Source organism: Lycorma delicatula, chromosome 4, assembly GCF_047948215.1.
Source record: "Lycorma delicatula isolate Av1 chromosome 4, ASM4794821v1, whole genome shotgun sequence".
Taxonomy (NCBI): domain Eukaryota; kingdom Metazoa; phylum Arthropoda; class Insecta; order Hemiptera; family Fulgoridae; genus Lycorma; species Lycorma delicatula.
This window is the reverse complement of record NC_134458.1, coordinates 72,261,518-72,275,483: the sequence shown is the minus strand read 5'-3', so window position 1 is coordinate 72,275,483 and position 13,966 is coordinate 72,261,518. Positions and strand designations below refer to the sequence as shown.

Below are 13,966 nucleotides of genomic sequence, written 5' to 3'. Positions count from 1 at the left end.
CTGTACACATTGACTGTAGACGTCAGATCTATGTTGCATGTTGTACATAGTTAAAGAAAAATATTTAGAAGTAAATTTTTGTGTGTATTTTCCCACTAGATTTGGGAAAAATGTTAATATGCCATAGAAGGAAGTATTTTCATTACCAGAAATCCTATGAATTACTTATACTGTACTAACATTTCTTTCTTCATTACATAATTTGTCCTGTAATTATATTATAGGATATTACTATATCCTGAAATGATTAAGGTATTTGATTGATTTTCTAAGGCAGTGTAAATAGTTATTTACGGAAAATTCTTAGAGAAAGAATTCACAGTGGAATATCTTAGAAAAATCTATTAAAAAATGTAATTACTTTAATTTTCAACTAATTTGACCGAAGAAAGAATCTAATTCTTCTAAAAGATTTATATGATTTTAATTTTTTTTTTTTTAAATTATGCTCTAAACAATGTGATCTGTCGCAAAGTAATTGATGATAAATACCAAACACTTGAGTTAGTGAAGGTGAAAAACATTTATTAAGCAGTAAGAAATGAGTTTTAATATACATCTTTTAGCTGTGATTACAATAATAAATAAAAAATAGAATATGAAATATCTAGCCAAGAATGAGTACTCACTGCTATGACAATATTGTTTCGATCAAATAATTGAAAATTAGAATAATTTATACTTTTCAATAGCTGTTCCTGAGATATTGTTCTTGGAATTCTCTCTATTATAATCTCCCTTGTTATTTTTGCATTATCTTTGAGTATATCCTTGAATAATTAATCTAAATTTTTCTTGAAATTTGAAAAAGTATGATTACTGTCAGGTACTTTGATATCATTTACAGAAAGTTTAAAGTTAGCTCCTTTTTCATGAAACAATTAGTAAATATAAAAAAAATTAAATCGACTTAAAATTAATCTTATGATAATGTGCATAGGAAGCTATATTTTTGTTTTCAGATATGTTTCAAAAAGTAATTATAATAAGCTTGTATTGTACCATTATTGATTTACAAAGTTTTAAATGTATAAACACTAGTAGAAAATAATCCATTACAATAACGCAGCAGAGAAAATATTAGTTAGCTTTTATTGGCTATGGATTGACTGACAAGTAAACATAAGCTTATCAGTTAGTTTGTCATCTTAAGCATTTTTGTCTTGTAGTCAATATTTACTTATGTTAAAGTATTTTTTTTTTTACTTTTAAATTATCAAATGAAAAAATTAAGGGGATTAAAAAAAAAGCCGTGATAACTAAATTTCCTAAACTATCAAGATAATTATTTTTTCTTTTTCGGTTAATTGGTATAAATGAGTTTTGGAAACGTGACTATAGTTGCCTCATAAATACTAGTAATGTGAAAACTCTTGCTACTATATTTGACATTTTGATGAGAGTACAAAGTCATAACCCTGGTTTTTTCAGTAATAATTACCTAAAAAAAATCTTGTACTATTGCAAACTACTGGATTTGTATGCCCCCCCTGCCAAATAACATCTTTTTTCATAACTTATTTCTTTTTGAATGATTGTAGGATTTTATTATCACTTTATACAGCTTCAAAAAATGTTATATTATACATTTCACATAATTTTTAATTTACCTTAGGACCTTCATAATAGCAAAAGTTAAATATTACTCCTGAAAGTAGGAGATAGAAGTAAATTTCATATAACTCTATTTTCATTATTAGAAAATATAATTTACAACTTAAAAATTTGATATTTTTCTGGCTACTGTTTGTTATTGCCTTCAGCAAAATTTAGTTTTTATAATAATTTCTAGATCAGTCATAATCGTACCTTGCTGTTTGCAGTTAGTGGTTCTTAGAAACATCATTAACTGCAGACAATGAAACATCTAAAATAAATATTATGTTCTATGACCAAAAATGTTACGATAAAAGAGTATACATTGTACGATACTTGTCTGTCATAAAAGGACATCATGTACATTGGTTTTCATATAAAAGGGTTCAGTAATTTTTTGTTCTAACTGTATTTTTTATGGTGTAACAAGTAAAGTATCTGAGTTATATATGGCACTAATCTGATTAGATTTGTAAGAAGATAATGTATTTTTTATAATGATGTTCATTATAAAGTGATAAATAAAGTGAATGTTATCACTTGTAAGGCTTAAAATATCTTATTTAATTTTGGTAAACTTGGCATGCCAGTACGCAACAGTATATTCAGCTCAGTGAAGAAGGAGGTGAGAAACCACTTCACTCCTCATTATACCTAGTAAGTTATGTTTTTTTTTTTATTATTAAGAATAGCAACCGTTTTCAGGAGGAGTTGATCATTTTCAGATATGTCTGATGCCTTGTGATAATTTGCTTGATCCCATTAAGTTATACTATTAACATGCATATTTTTAAATGACTCAAATAATTAAAAATATCTCAGTTTTAGAAAATAAAATTTCTTTAAAACAAATGTGTACAGAATGAATGAATGGTGAATGAATTGTATTCAATTTCAGCTGCTCTAGTTCTGTATTTACTCACAATAAAGTACATGGTACTACACTTTTTTTTATTATTTCATGTTGTTTCTTATACTGCCGAATGAAAATTGCATTATGAACTGAAATTTATCCACTAACTAGCCGTGAAGCATTTGTATTACTTCTTCACAGCTTGATTAAGAAAAGTTACTGTATATTTAAATTTACAAGCACCCCTTAGTTTAGTGCATTCTGATTTGTGAAGTATAAAAATTATACAAAATTCCACTTGATGAATTACAATTCCTAGTAAAGGAGTAAAAACTAGACAAATACTCTAAAAAACAACCATTGAATAAGTTTCTTTATTTTTCAATTATTTTTAAAGCCAATAATTTAAGACGCACACATCTATTGGTGAAATGCATTAAATGATATAAATCGTTTATTATAAAGCAAGTGAAAAATAGACAAGGGTGGCCTGAACTAACTTTAAATAAACATATCAACCACCTGCAGTCTTTTTTTTTTTTTGGATATGATTGGGGGGGGCTCATCAGGAGTAATTTCCGACAAAAATTAAAATTTTTTAGTTGTCAAATTTTTATAAAAATTGTTTTAAACAATTAAAATATATATATTTTTTTAATATTTCTCTTGGCATTGTAAAATTTAATGCATTTTCAATATATTTTTTTTGTTTTTTCTTAATGTATTAACAATTTTATTATAAATAATCATGTGTGTGAAGTATTTTATAAATAAATAAAAACAATAAACTAATTAAATTGTTAATATCACTAATTTTTACATTCAAAGATGTCATGCTGTATTTGTACTAAGTTTAAGAAGCAGGCCTTATATTTTATATGCTTTGTGTATTTATTTGTTTATTAACTCATTTATTTATTTGTAATTATAAATAAAACATTATTTATAACATGCAGATCAGTATGTCACATTATACCAGTGCGAAAACAATGTTAGAATTAGTAGTTTCTCGCTGCTCATGGTCAATTATTTTCATAAGTACTTAGCAAGCTAAATAAATTTTTAATTAGTTGTGTTTGGAAAATAATTTTTGTTAATGTGCATTAATGCATTCTTCATTACATAATTCATTAGGCGTAATAACTACATGATCTTGAGATCATTAACTCTTACACTGGCAAAATCTTAATCTTTTACCAATGTCATATAATTTTTTTTTAATTACTGAAATATAATTACTGAGATAATAGGGCTAGAGATCATAATGACCATGGCGATAACGCATTTGAATTTGTATATGGTATAAATAAACTTAAATAATTATTGTAAATGAGACCCATCTGTGAATTTGTAAGAATTGGATTGTACTTTGAGCATTTATAATTATTTTTAATAAAAGTGGTATACTGTTGAAGTGTAATATCTGTGTATGTATAATTGTCTTTAAACCAAAAGATTATACACATATGCATGAAGAAATGAGAAGTAGGCTTTATTTAGCATGTCTGAATAAAGAGTGATATGAAAAGTGTTGTAAGTGCCATAATGAATACTCTTGAAGAACAGACACAGTGTGATCGAAATGATGTTTGCTTGCCAATGGTGATGTACACGATAAATATCTACAGGTTGCAGAAGACAGCTGAAAAGAATCAAATCATACCACCAGATTATTCTAATTTCATGTTACTGTCGAAAAATTAACACACTCAAATCAACCATGTGATTGCACTTTATGTGATTTGTCTCAGGAACATTGATTCACTTATGTGAGTAAAATGAAAATGCTGCAAACCAAACCAAGAGCCATTCAAGAGAGAAGCTGCTCAAACTACTTATCTGAAATTTTGAAAGGAAAATAAATGTGATTTTCCTTTCAAAAAAATTAATAATTCACTCATGACAAAATCCAAGCAACCCTAATGTACGATCTTGTGAAAAGTGAGCATTTAGTTAACTCCAGTGGCAAAAAGAACTCAAATAGTATAATGAAATTATCTCTAAGACGTGGCCAGAGTCTCAGTATTGCTGTCAATCCAAGTAAAATGAAAGAAAAACGTGTTCCCATTAGTAAAGTGATGTTTTGAAAATGCAAAGAGATTTTGAAATAAGTGCAGAATCTATGGAAGGTATTGCTCGCATGACAATGTTTCTATGTTATGACCCCTCTTAAATGTAGATAACATAGTCTTCTGTTACTACAGACTTGAAATTAGCCAATATATTAATTGAAATTACTCACACTCAGGCTTTTACTCATTGCACTTGGTGTGATGCTTCTAAAAGTAAATTAGAATGTGCTGGCACTCTCAGAACACTTGCTAGTTGCTTGGATTACTATGAAGCATGGAAAAAAAATGGATGCAAAAAGGACCAGGCAAAATTGTATCCACAAACCATTTTTAAGCAAGTCGGAATAACAGAGATAATTGATTTGATTCGACCACCTGAATTGTTTCTTGTGATTTAGGTTAGTGAAACCCTCTACAAACACATACATCAAGAATTCAAAAAAGTAAGCAATGACTGATCAAAGCATGCAATGTCTGAAGTGATGGAAGGCATAGAAAACAAGCTTTTGCTGGTAACTCTAGTAAAACTTTGCTAATTAGATTTTATATACTTTGAAGACTTTGCTACCAAAGCAATGTAGATTGCTTAGTTTTTGTTAACGGTTTCCAAGATTTCCACAAGGTAGTGGATTCCTGCTTTTCCAATACTCTGAATCCTGACTATGAGATTCTAATAAATAATTTCCAAAGACATTATTTGAATCTGAAATTAAACGTAACTGCAAAAGTGCATGTAATTTTTTATTACGTGACCAAGTTCTGTAAGATGAGTAAAAAAGGGCTTGGTTTCAACAGGTAATTGAGTTTGTACATTATTCTTTTCAAATGACATGAAATAAATATAAAGTGTTTTCTACTCACCCTGACTATGGAAAACAGTTATGATGTGTGGAAATTTAACAGTCTGAATGTTTAAAACTGTATGGAATAGCATGCTGAATTAATTTCCAGAATTTACTTTTTAAATATGTAAATTATCAAATGAATAAATTAACTATCAATAAACAATACACCTGCAGAAACTCAATTACATTTTTAAAAATTACACTATATTTGTTTTCATTGTATAAAGTAATTGTGCTTGTATGATGTAAATTATTAACTGATTATAGTTATTACACCTAGTGACTTATATTTAGAAGAATGCATTAATGCACATTAAAAAAATCATTTTTCAAACACAACTAATTGAAAATTTATTGAGTTCTTTAAGTATCTATACTTTTGAAAATAATTGACCATGAGCAGTGAGAAACTACTAATTATGACATTGTTCTTGCCACTGAGTAAAATGTGACGTACTAGTGTTCATGTTGTAAATAATGGTTTATTTATAATTACAAATAAATAAATAAGTCAATAATCAAATAAATGCACAAAGCATATAAAAAATAGGCCTACTTTAAGAAGTAGAACTTATAAGTTACTAAGTTTAAGAGCTTAGTATAATACAGCATGACATCTTTGAATGTAAAAATTAGAGATAATAACAATTTAATTAGTTTATTGTTTTTATTTATTTATAAAATATTTCACACACACACACACACACAATTATTTATAATAAAATTGTTAATACATTAGGGAAAACACAAAAAAAGAAATTGAAAACACATTAAATTTTACAATGCCAAGATAAATATAAAAAAAATAATATATACATATGTATGTATAGATTTTAATTTTTGTTGGAAATTGCCCCATGAGCCCCCCCCCCCCCCAGTTATATCCAAAAAAAAAGATCACTGATGGTTGATAGGTTTATTTATAGTTAAGAATGAAGGAAGGAAGATATGCAATCTTCCTTCCTTCATTCTTCAAAACCAATGCATGGTTTTGGTATTTTATGACAAGAAATAAATACCTAAATTTATTAATATTCTCTAAATAATTTACCAATTAGGTGCTGTAATGAGAAACATTTTCTGTCAAGATATATTAAAATTATTATTTGTTTCCTTGTCTTTAAAGGTAATCATTTAGTAAGATTTTAAAAGTTTTAACATTCGTTTTAGGTTGTGGAATAAAATGGTTGTAAATATTAAATGTAACTTATTACATGATTGCAATAAAAAAGTAATTTCGATCTTAGTAGTAGACTGGTAATTGGATCAGTGTAGACTGGACTTGCTTACAGCTTAATGTTTTCTTTCAAAATACACAGAGTATCCTAGAAAATAAAATTTATTTAAAATTACACTGGCTGATACTGCATAGTATGTATAATTTTCTAAAATGTTTAAATTTGTTAATGCCCAGTGCAAGTTATCTTGAGATGGGGGTACCTCATGGTATTGGCATTCATTAGTAGCTAAGAATGCCACTCACTAGTCCATGCCACTCAAAGTATATATATATAAACACAAAATAATAATAATAATCACACACTAAAAAGGTTCCTTACAGTTTTTTGACTAGGTATCATTGCACTTTAATAGTGGGGAAAAGAATTGGGTAATACTACCCAATTGATGTAAAAATAAAATAATTTTTTCCCCATTAATAACAAGAACATTTTCCCTTTAGCCGTATATGGTTTAATGATTGTTACAGCATACATTAGTATTCCTAAAATACTTAGTTAGTATTTTAATTCAATGTTTATTGTATTTCATATATATTTTAATTAAATTTAGTTAAATCCAATTTTTTGTTTATTAAGTATAATTATGCTGAAGATAGCCTTACTTAGTGAATAAATTATAATGAACTGTGTCAAATTTAAATAAACCTGTTAATTTATTTAAATATTTCAGTAATGTATGAGTTTTTATATAAATGTGTATTTAAATAACAGACTTACATATTCTTGTATGTTATACAGAAATATTAAATTAAATTTCTGTTTGTATACATAAACAAGTTTAAATTTTAAATTATTGTTTGCAGTGGTGCATAGTGAGAATTAATTTATCAAGTCCCTAGTTCAGTCTCAGATCAAGTTGTTACATGATATAATAATTTTTACATGTAGTTTATGTTATTGTAATTTTATTAACCATGATATAAAATTGACAAGTGCTGCTGATTGTCATCTGTAATAAATGCATAACATTGAGTACAATGTGCTAATATTTTTAATTTTGTTAATGTACTTTATTAATTGTGGGTTAGTGAGGACAGTGTCACAAAAGGGTAATTTAGTTCTGTTTTCCATTTATTTGACTGTTTTAATATTTTTCTATTTATATGGCTTACAATAAGTTATTCATTTTTATGTCTAGGCAGTTTATCATCTCAGAATTAAGACAGAATTATTACAAGCCTTATAATTGAAATTTGTAGACAGAAGGAGCGGGAAGTTGAGAGCAGGGGCATAAAGGAAGGAAGGAGTATGTGAAATGTTCATTTTGATCGCAATATTTTACTTAATTTATTTCCAGATGGTATATATAAGGTATTTTATATTACTCTGGTATATTTAATTACAGTATATCCTCTACTTTACTTGCAACAAAATTTTTTTTAAAAAGTTAGATATTATGCCATTAGGTTTAATAGTTCTTTAAAATTGAAGTAGTGCTTATAATAAACACTAAAAGTAGCTAATCCTTTATTACCTCTGTATCTGAAAACAGTCTAATTATTACAAAAGAAAATCAAAATACTAATTAGTTACAAGAATGTTTTATTAAAACACTTCAAAAAAATTGTACTTACCAGCAGTCTGTAACTTCTAACTTCTGACCAGAGAACTTTTGGAGGCAAGCTGCAAACATGACACAGTTACTGAACAAAAATGGATTGTGCTTATGAAAAAAATATTAGCCAGTTTTCTAATTAATTAAATAATTAAACCATTGGTAACTTTTTCTGGGTAAAAATGCAATTTTTTTTCAGTAACTGTTGTGATATTTAAGCACACTGTTAAATAAGAGTTAAAAATATCTCCAGTATAAGAACTTGATCAAAGAAAAAAAACAAACTAAAACTAAAAAATGGTGATTCCTATCTAAAACATTTAGTCATTTCCTGTTTTCGTAAAAACAAATTTCCTTTTACACAAATTACATTATATTTTAAAGTCAGGTTTTGCCTATTCATGAATGGGTGTTATAATTAAAGAAATTTTGGTTGTTATTTTTTTTTATTTTATGTACTAACAAAAAAAAATTATAAGTAGTAATTATTTATTTAGTTAAATAGTATACAAATTTCATTTATACTAATTTCAGTTATAACAAAAAAGGTAAAATTTTAACAGCACATAATTAAGAAAAAAAATATTTTTCATCATTATAATGGTTTTCTATATATATTTTTTTTATTTTCCCAATTATTTGAAGACTGAAGTGTGCAAACATGAAAATTGAACAAAAACGTTTGCATTAAATTTTAGATAATTTATAAATTTAAATTCAAATATATAGGGTTGAAGAATGATTTAATATCTGTTCAGCATGACCATGTAATAGCAGTCTGTTTCCACTACAACTAATTAAAAATATTATATACACAAATGTTTGTATGTTGCACAACTCAATGTTCAGATTTTAATCCACATTACAGCAGATCACATTTGTGTGATATAAGCACAATCAGTATTACTAATATACATATTAAATAAAATTAAAGATTGAAGTACAGAGTATGGATGTAAAATTGGTTAACACTATGTTTATAACTGTACTCAAAATAAATATTTTGATTACCTCTTGACAAACCTGCTCTCTACTTTTACCACTTCCATGTTTCAATTACTTAACTTGTATTTACATCATAATGTTTTTGAGAAGTTGAAAAACAAATAAAGATAACAGTAAAATTATATACTATTATAAATTATTTTTATTATTTATAAAAATAATAATGTAAACTTAACTAAATAATAACTCACAAACATTATTAAAAATGTCTATTTGTAATTTTTTAATTATACTGGGATAAGAAAAGTTGGATATTTTTATACTCAGTATTTTGTGTTTGTTTAGTTTTCCTTAAATTTTGTATAAGTTTTGTATGAATGTATGTTTTTATATCGGTTCAAATTAAGTTGGTTTTTAAATATTGGAAAGTAAAGCTATTCTGAAATTTTTAAATAAAGCATATGAATCATTTCTTTGCATTGGCAGTCAAATTTTTCCTTGTGCCTTTTACATTTGTGTTATGAGCTCAGTAACTGGTTCATGGATGTCTATTTGTTTAGTAAAATTTTAATTAAAATTCTCAGTTCAGTTTTGTTAGAAGTCTGTGTATGTGTATTTTTTGTGCTTTTAATTATTTATTATAATTGAAATGTACATTATGACAGAATGTTCCCATTAAAATTTATCTTTTACATAATTTAGTTGTACCATTCATTCATGAATGGCACAGTATACAAACACACACAGTATACAAACATCAATGTTAGGAGTAATTATAAGTATTGAAATTTAATTTCAAACATCAAGTAATTATTAAATAGCCATGATTAAAGGAAAATATATTTAGGAAAATAATTGTGTGTTACACTCCAGAATACAGTACTATTACGTACTACTTTGTCTTATTATATATGTTCAGCAGGAAACTTGATAAATGTTGACTCTGAAGCAGCTTTCTTACCAAGCTAATGATAGGTTTTCTTGAATAAAATGTTGAAATTTGGAACAAAAATAAAATAATCATTTCACTCAATGTAAATTGAAGTATACTACAAGAATGAGATTTTTTTAGAATAAACAGTGTTACTGTTAAATGATGTTAAGTATAAAGTAATTGCATAGTCCACCAGGCAATAGATTAAAATAATCTGGCCTGTGACCTGGAGTCAGTATTTTATAATTACTAAGATTAAACTGATTTATGTCCAGTGAATGTGAAAGATGAATCAAAAATATTATTTATTTCACACCAACACTATGATTTGTGTATTACAGCATCATTTTTCCACCCAAGAGAAACAATTTTATTATTTGACTGGTAAACTGTCTAACATCACTTTTGATTGTTTTTATGTCAGATTAACATCAAGAATTGAGTTATGCGTGTTTGTTGCAGTAATTCTCTGTTCATTTAAATAACAGCAATTTACTACTTTAAAATAGACATATCATTGATACAAAATATTCTGAATTAATAAAAAACTGGATATACAACAATGTAGCATTAAAAATTTGGAATACTATAAAATAAAATACAAAATTCACAAGTTAAAGACTATACAGATGAATACAGTTTTATTTTGTATCAGTCAATTACAAAGTCTGTAGCATCTTCCAAACATCATAGAAAGAACCACACACCAGTGGTCTTTCTGGTTTTTACAAATATCTAATGGATATACATATTTGAATAACTTTATTTTAAATTCTTTGAAACCGGATCAGTTTTTATTTTCAGTGGCAGAGGAATGAAAATTTTTCTCACAGTATTCCAAAGCTCCATATCACATAAATATTTATTTATTACATATTCTGTTGGTAAGTTATCAATTGATAACTTATATCAATTTATATCTGTATATTTTTAATTAAAAATATACATCAGCTATTATTATATATCATACATTTTATGTATGTTAGTTGGTATATCTTTAATTTTATCCCTTACTTTACCAACCCAGTAAAACACAATACAAAAAATGTACAAACCAAGATTGAAATTATTTAAGAGAAATAATAAAGCCAAACAAAAATTTGCATTTTCAGAGACCAGTCCAATCTGGTTGACCCTGTGTGTATATGTCTATGTGGTGTGATTTATACCTGAAAAAGTAGGATTTTAAGCAAAATGTTGTGTAAACTTAGCCAATTTTTGTTTGACTATTATCTTTTTTAATGTAATTCTAATTTTTTTTGTTGATACTTGTATTTTTTGTCTTATATTTTAATGGACAATGACGTAAAGAATAAAATTAAAAAATAATACTGAAAACATATTTTTTGAATTTAATTTTATTAAATAATATTAAAGAAAACTGCAGTTAGTATATATGTATATATAAACTAGTACTCGCATTTTTTTATTCTCCATGAACAAGTTCTCTCATAGTCATCACTGTATCATCAAATGAGAGTAGTAAATTATATGAATATAATCAAAGCAACATTGTTTTTTTTTTTTGTTTTCAGTCATTTGACTGGTTTGATGCAACTCTCCAGGATTTCCTATCTAGTGTCAGTCGTTTCATTTCGGTATAACCCCTACATCCTACATCCCTAACAATTTTTTTACACATTCCAAATGTTGCCTGCCTGCACAATTTTTCTCATCTACCTGTCCCTCCCATATCAAAGTGATTATTCCAGGATGCCTTAAAACGTGGCCAAAAGTCTGTCTCTTTTTTTAGCTATATTTTTCCAAATACTCTTTCTTCATCAATTTGCCACAACACCTCTTCATTTGTCACTTTATCCACCCACCTGATTTTTAACATTCTCCTGTAGCACCACATTTCAAAAGCTTGTGATCTTTTCTTCTCAGCCACTCCGATTGTCCAAGTTTCACTTACATGTAAACCTATGCTCCAAACATATACTGTCAAAAATGCTTTCCTGATGTTTAAATTAATTTTTGATGTAAGCAAATTATATTTCTGACTGAAAGCTGTGCTAGTCGGCATTTTATTATAATTCTGCAGGCATCTTGTCTAACTCTGGAGCCTTTCTGCCATTCAAATCCTTTAATGTTCTATTCAATTCAGATCTTTGTATTTGGTCTCCCTTTTCATCCTCTTTGACTTCCTCTTCTTCTATAAAACCAGTTTAATTCATTTCCTCCATGTAACTCTTCAATATATTCAATCCCAATATATCTATCAATCTCCTCTTTCATATTATAAATCTGTAACATCTTTATTTAACACATTATTAGATTTCAACTTACGTACCACAAAATTCTCCTTAACTTTCCTGTATTTTCCATCTATTTTACCAATGATCATTTCCCTTTCCAAATCCACTCTTCTTTTGCTAATTTGCAGTTCCTGTTTATAGTATGTTTTAATTGTCGCTAGGTCTTTTTCTTCTTCATCACTAGCATTCTTATACTTTCTACGCTCATCCTTCAGCTGCAATATATCCTCTGATATCCAAAGTTTTATATTCCACCTAAGTTCTCTTTGTTCCACCTAAGTTCACTTCTGCTGATTTAAGAATTTCCTTTTTAACATTCTCCCATTCTTCTTCAATATTTTCTACCTTATCTTTTTTATTTAGACCTTTTGCAATGTCCTCTTCAAAAATCTTCTTTACCTCCTTTTCCTCCAGGTTCTCTAAATTCCAACAATTTATCTAGCACCTTTTATTTAGGTTTTTAAACCCCAATCAACATTTAATTATCACTAAATTATAGTCGCTATCGATGTCTGTTCCTGGATATCCTTTGCAGTTAATGAGTTGATTTCTTAATCTCTGCTTAACCATGATATAAACTATCTGATACCTTGCAGTATCGCCTGGATTTTTCCATGTGTATATTCTATTATGATTTTTAAACTGGGTGTTGGCTATTACTAAATTATACTTTTTGCAAAACTCAATAAGTTGGTCCCCTCTTTCATTTCTGTTGTCCAGCCTATATTCACTCACAATATTTACTTCCTTGCCTTTTCCAATACTTGCATTCAAAACTCCAATTATTGTTAAATTTTCATTGCTTTTTATGTGTTAAAATGGTTTGTCAATTTCTTTGTATACACCCTCTACCTCATCATCATCATCATGGGTACTTGTAGGCATATAAACGTTAACAATCGTTGTTGGCTTAGGTTTTGATTTTATCCTGATTACAGTGATTCTATATCTATGCTTTTTGAGACACTCTACTCTCTTCCCAATCTTCTTGTTCATTATGAAACCTACTCTTGCTTTCTCTTTATTTGATGCTGAGTTAATTATTCTAAAATCACCTGACCAAAAGTTGTTTTCCTCTTCCCACCAAACCTCGCTAATTCTTACTACATCTACATTTAACCTACCCATTTCTCTTTAAATTTTCTAACCTACCAACCTTTTTTAGGCTTCTAATCTGACTCGTAGAATGTTATTTTTTTAATTTTCTGGTGACCCCTTCCTTAGCAGTCCCTATCTGGAAATCCGAACAGGAAACTAGTTTACCTCCAGAATATTTTACCAAGGAAGGTAAATTCACTCCATCTTTGTTACATGAAAATGCAGAGCCACATTTTCTTGGAAAAAAAAAACAGCTGTAGTTTTCCGTTGCTTTCAGCTGCGCAGTACTCAGAAAATTAAGTTTAAGTCTTCCTGGACCTATGCCCTTAAAAGCTACTGAAAGAGTTGCTGCCCTCTTTCAGGAGTCATTCCTTAGTCTGGCTCTCAACAGATACCAATCCAATATGGTTGCACCTTCGATCCAGCTACTCTGTATCACTGAGCATTCAAGCCCCTCACCATCGGCATTTTTAATTTAAAATGTTAATAATTATCTTTGAGTATTAATCTATTATACGTAGATTAATATCATACTATATTCTGTTGCTAGGCTACAGTTCAACAGATTT

The 13,966-nt window shown here is 27.8% G+C and overlaps 1 protein-coding gene across 6 annotated transcripts in view; it reads left to right on the top strand.

Annotated features, from left to right (window-relative positions):
* The window catches only part of LOC142323550 (uncharacterized), a 316,556-nt gene that overhangs the window by 281,113 nt on the left and 21,477 nt on the right, over window positions 1-13,966 (top strand). For 2 of the 6 annotated variants that reach the window (XR_012756124.1, XR_012756123.1), the window contains one exon: window positions 7,746-7,918. The exons of the other annotated variants lie outside the window; for them this stretch is intronic. The gene's annotated coding sequence lies outside the window, so the exon portion shown is untranslated. The remainder of the gene's footprint in view (window positions 1-7,745; window positions 7,919-13,966) is intronic. 6 annotated transcript variants of the gene reach the window in all.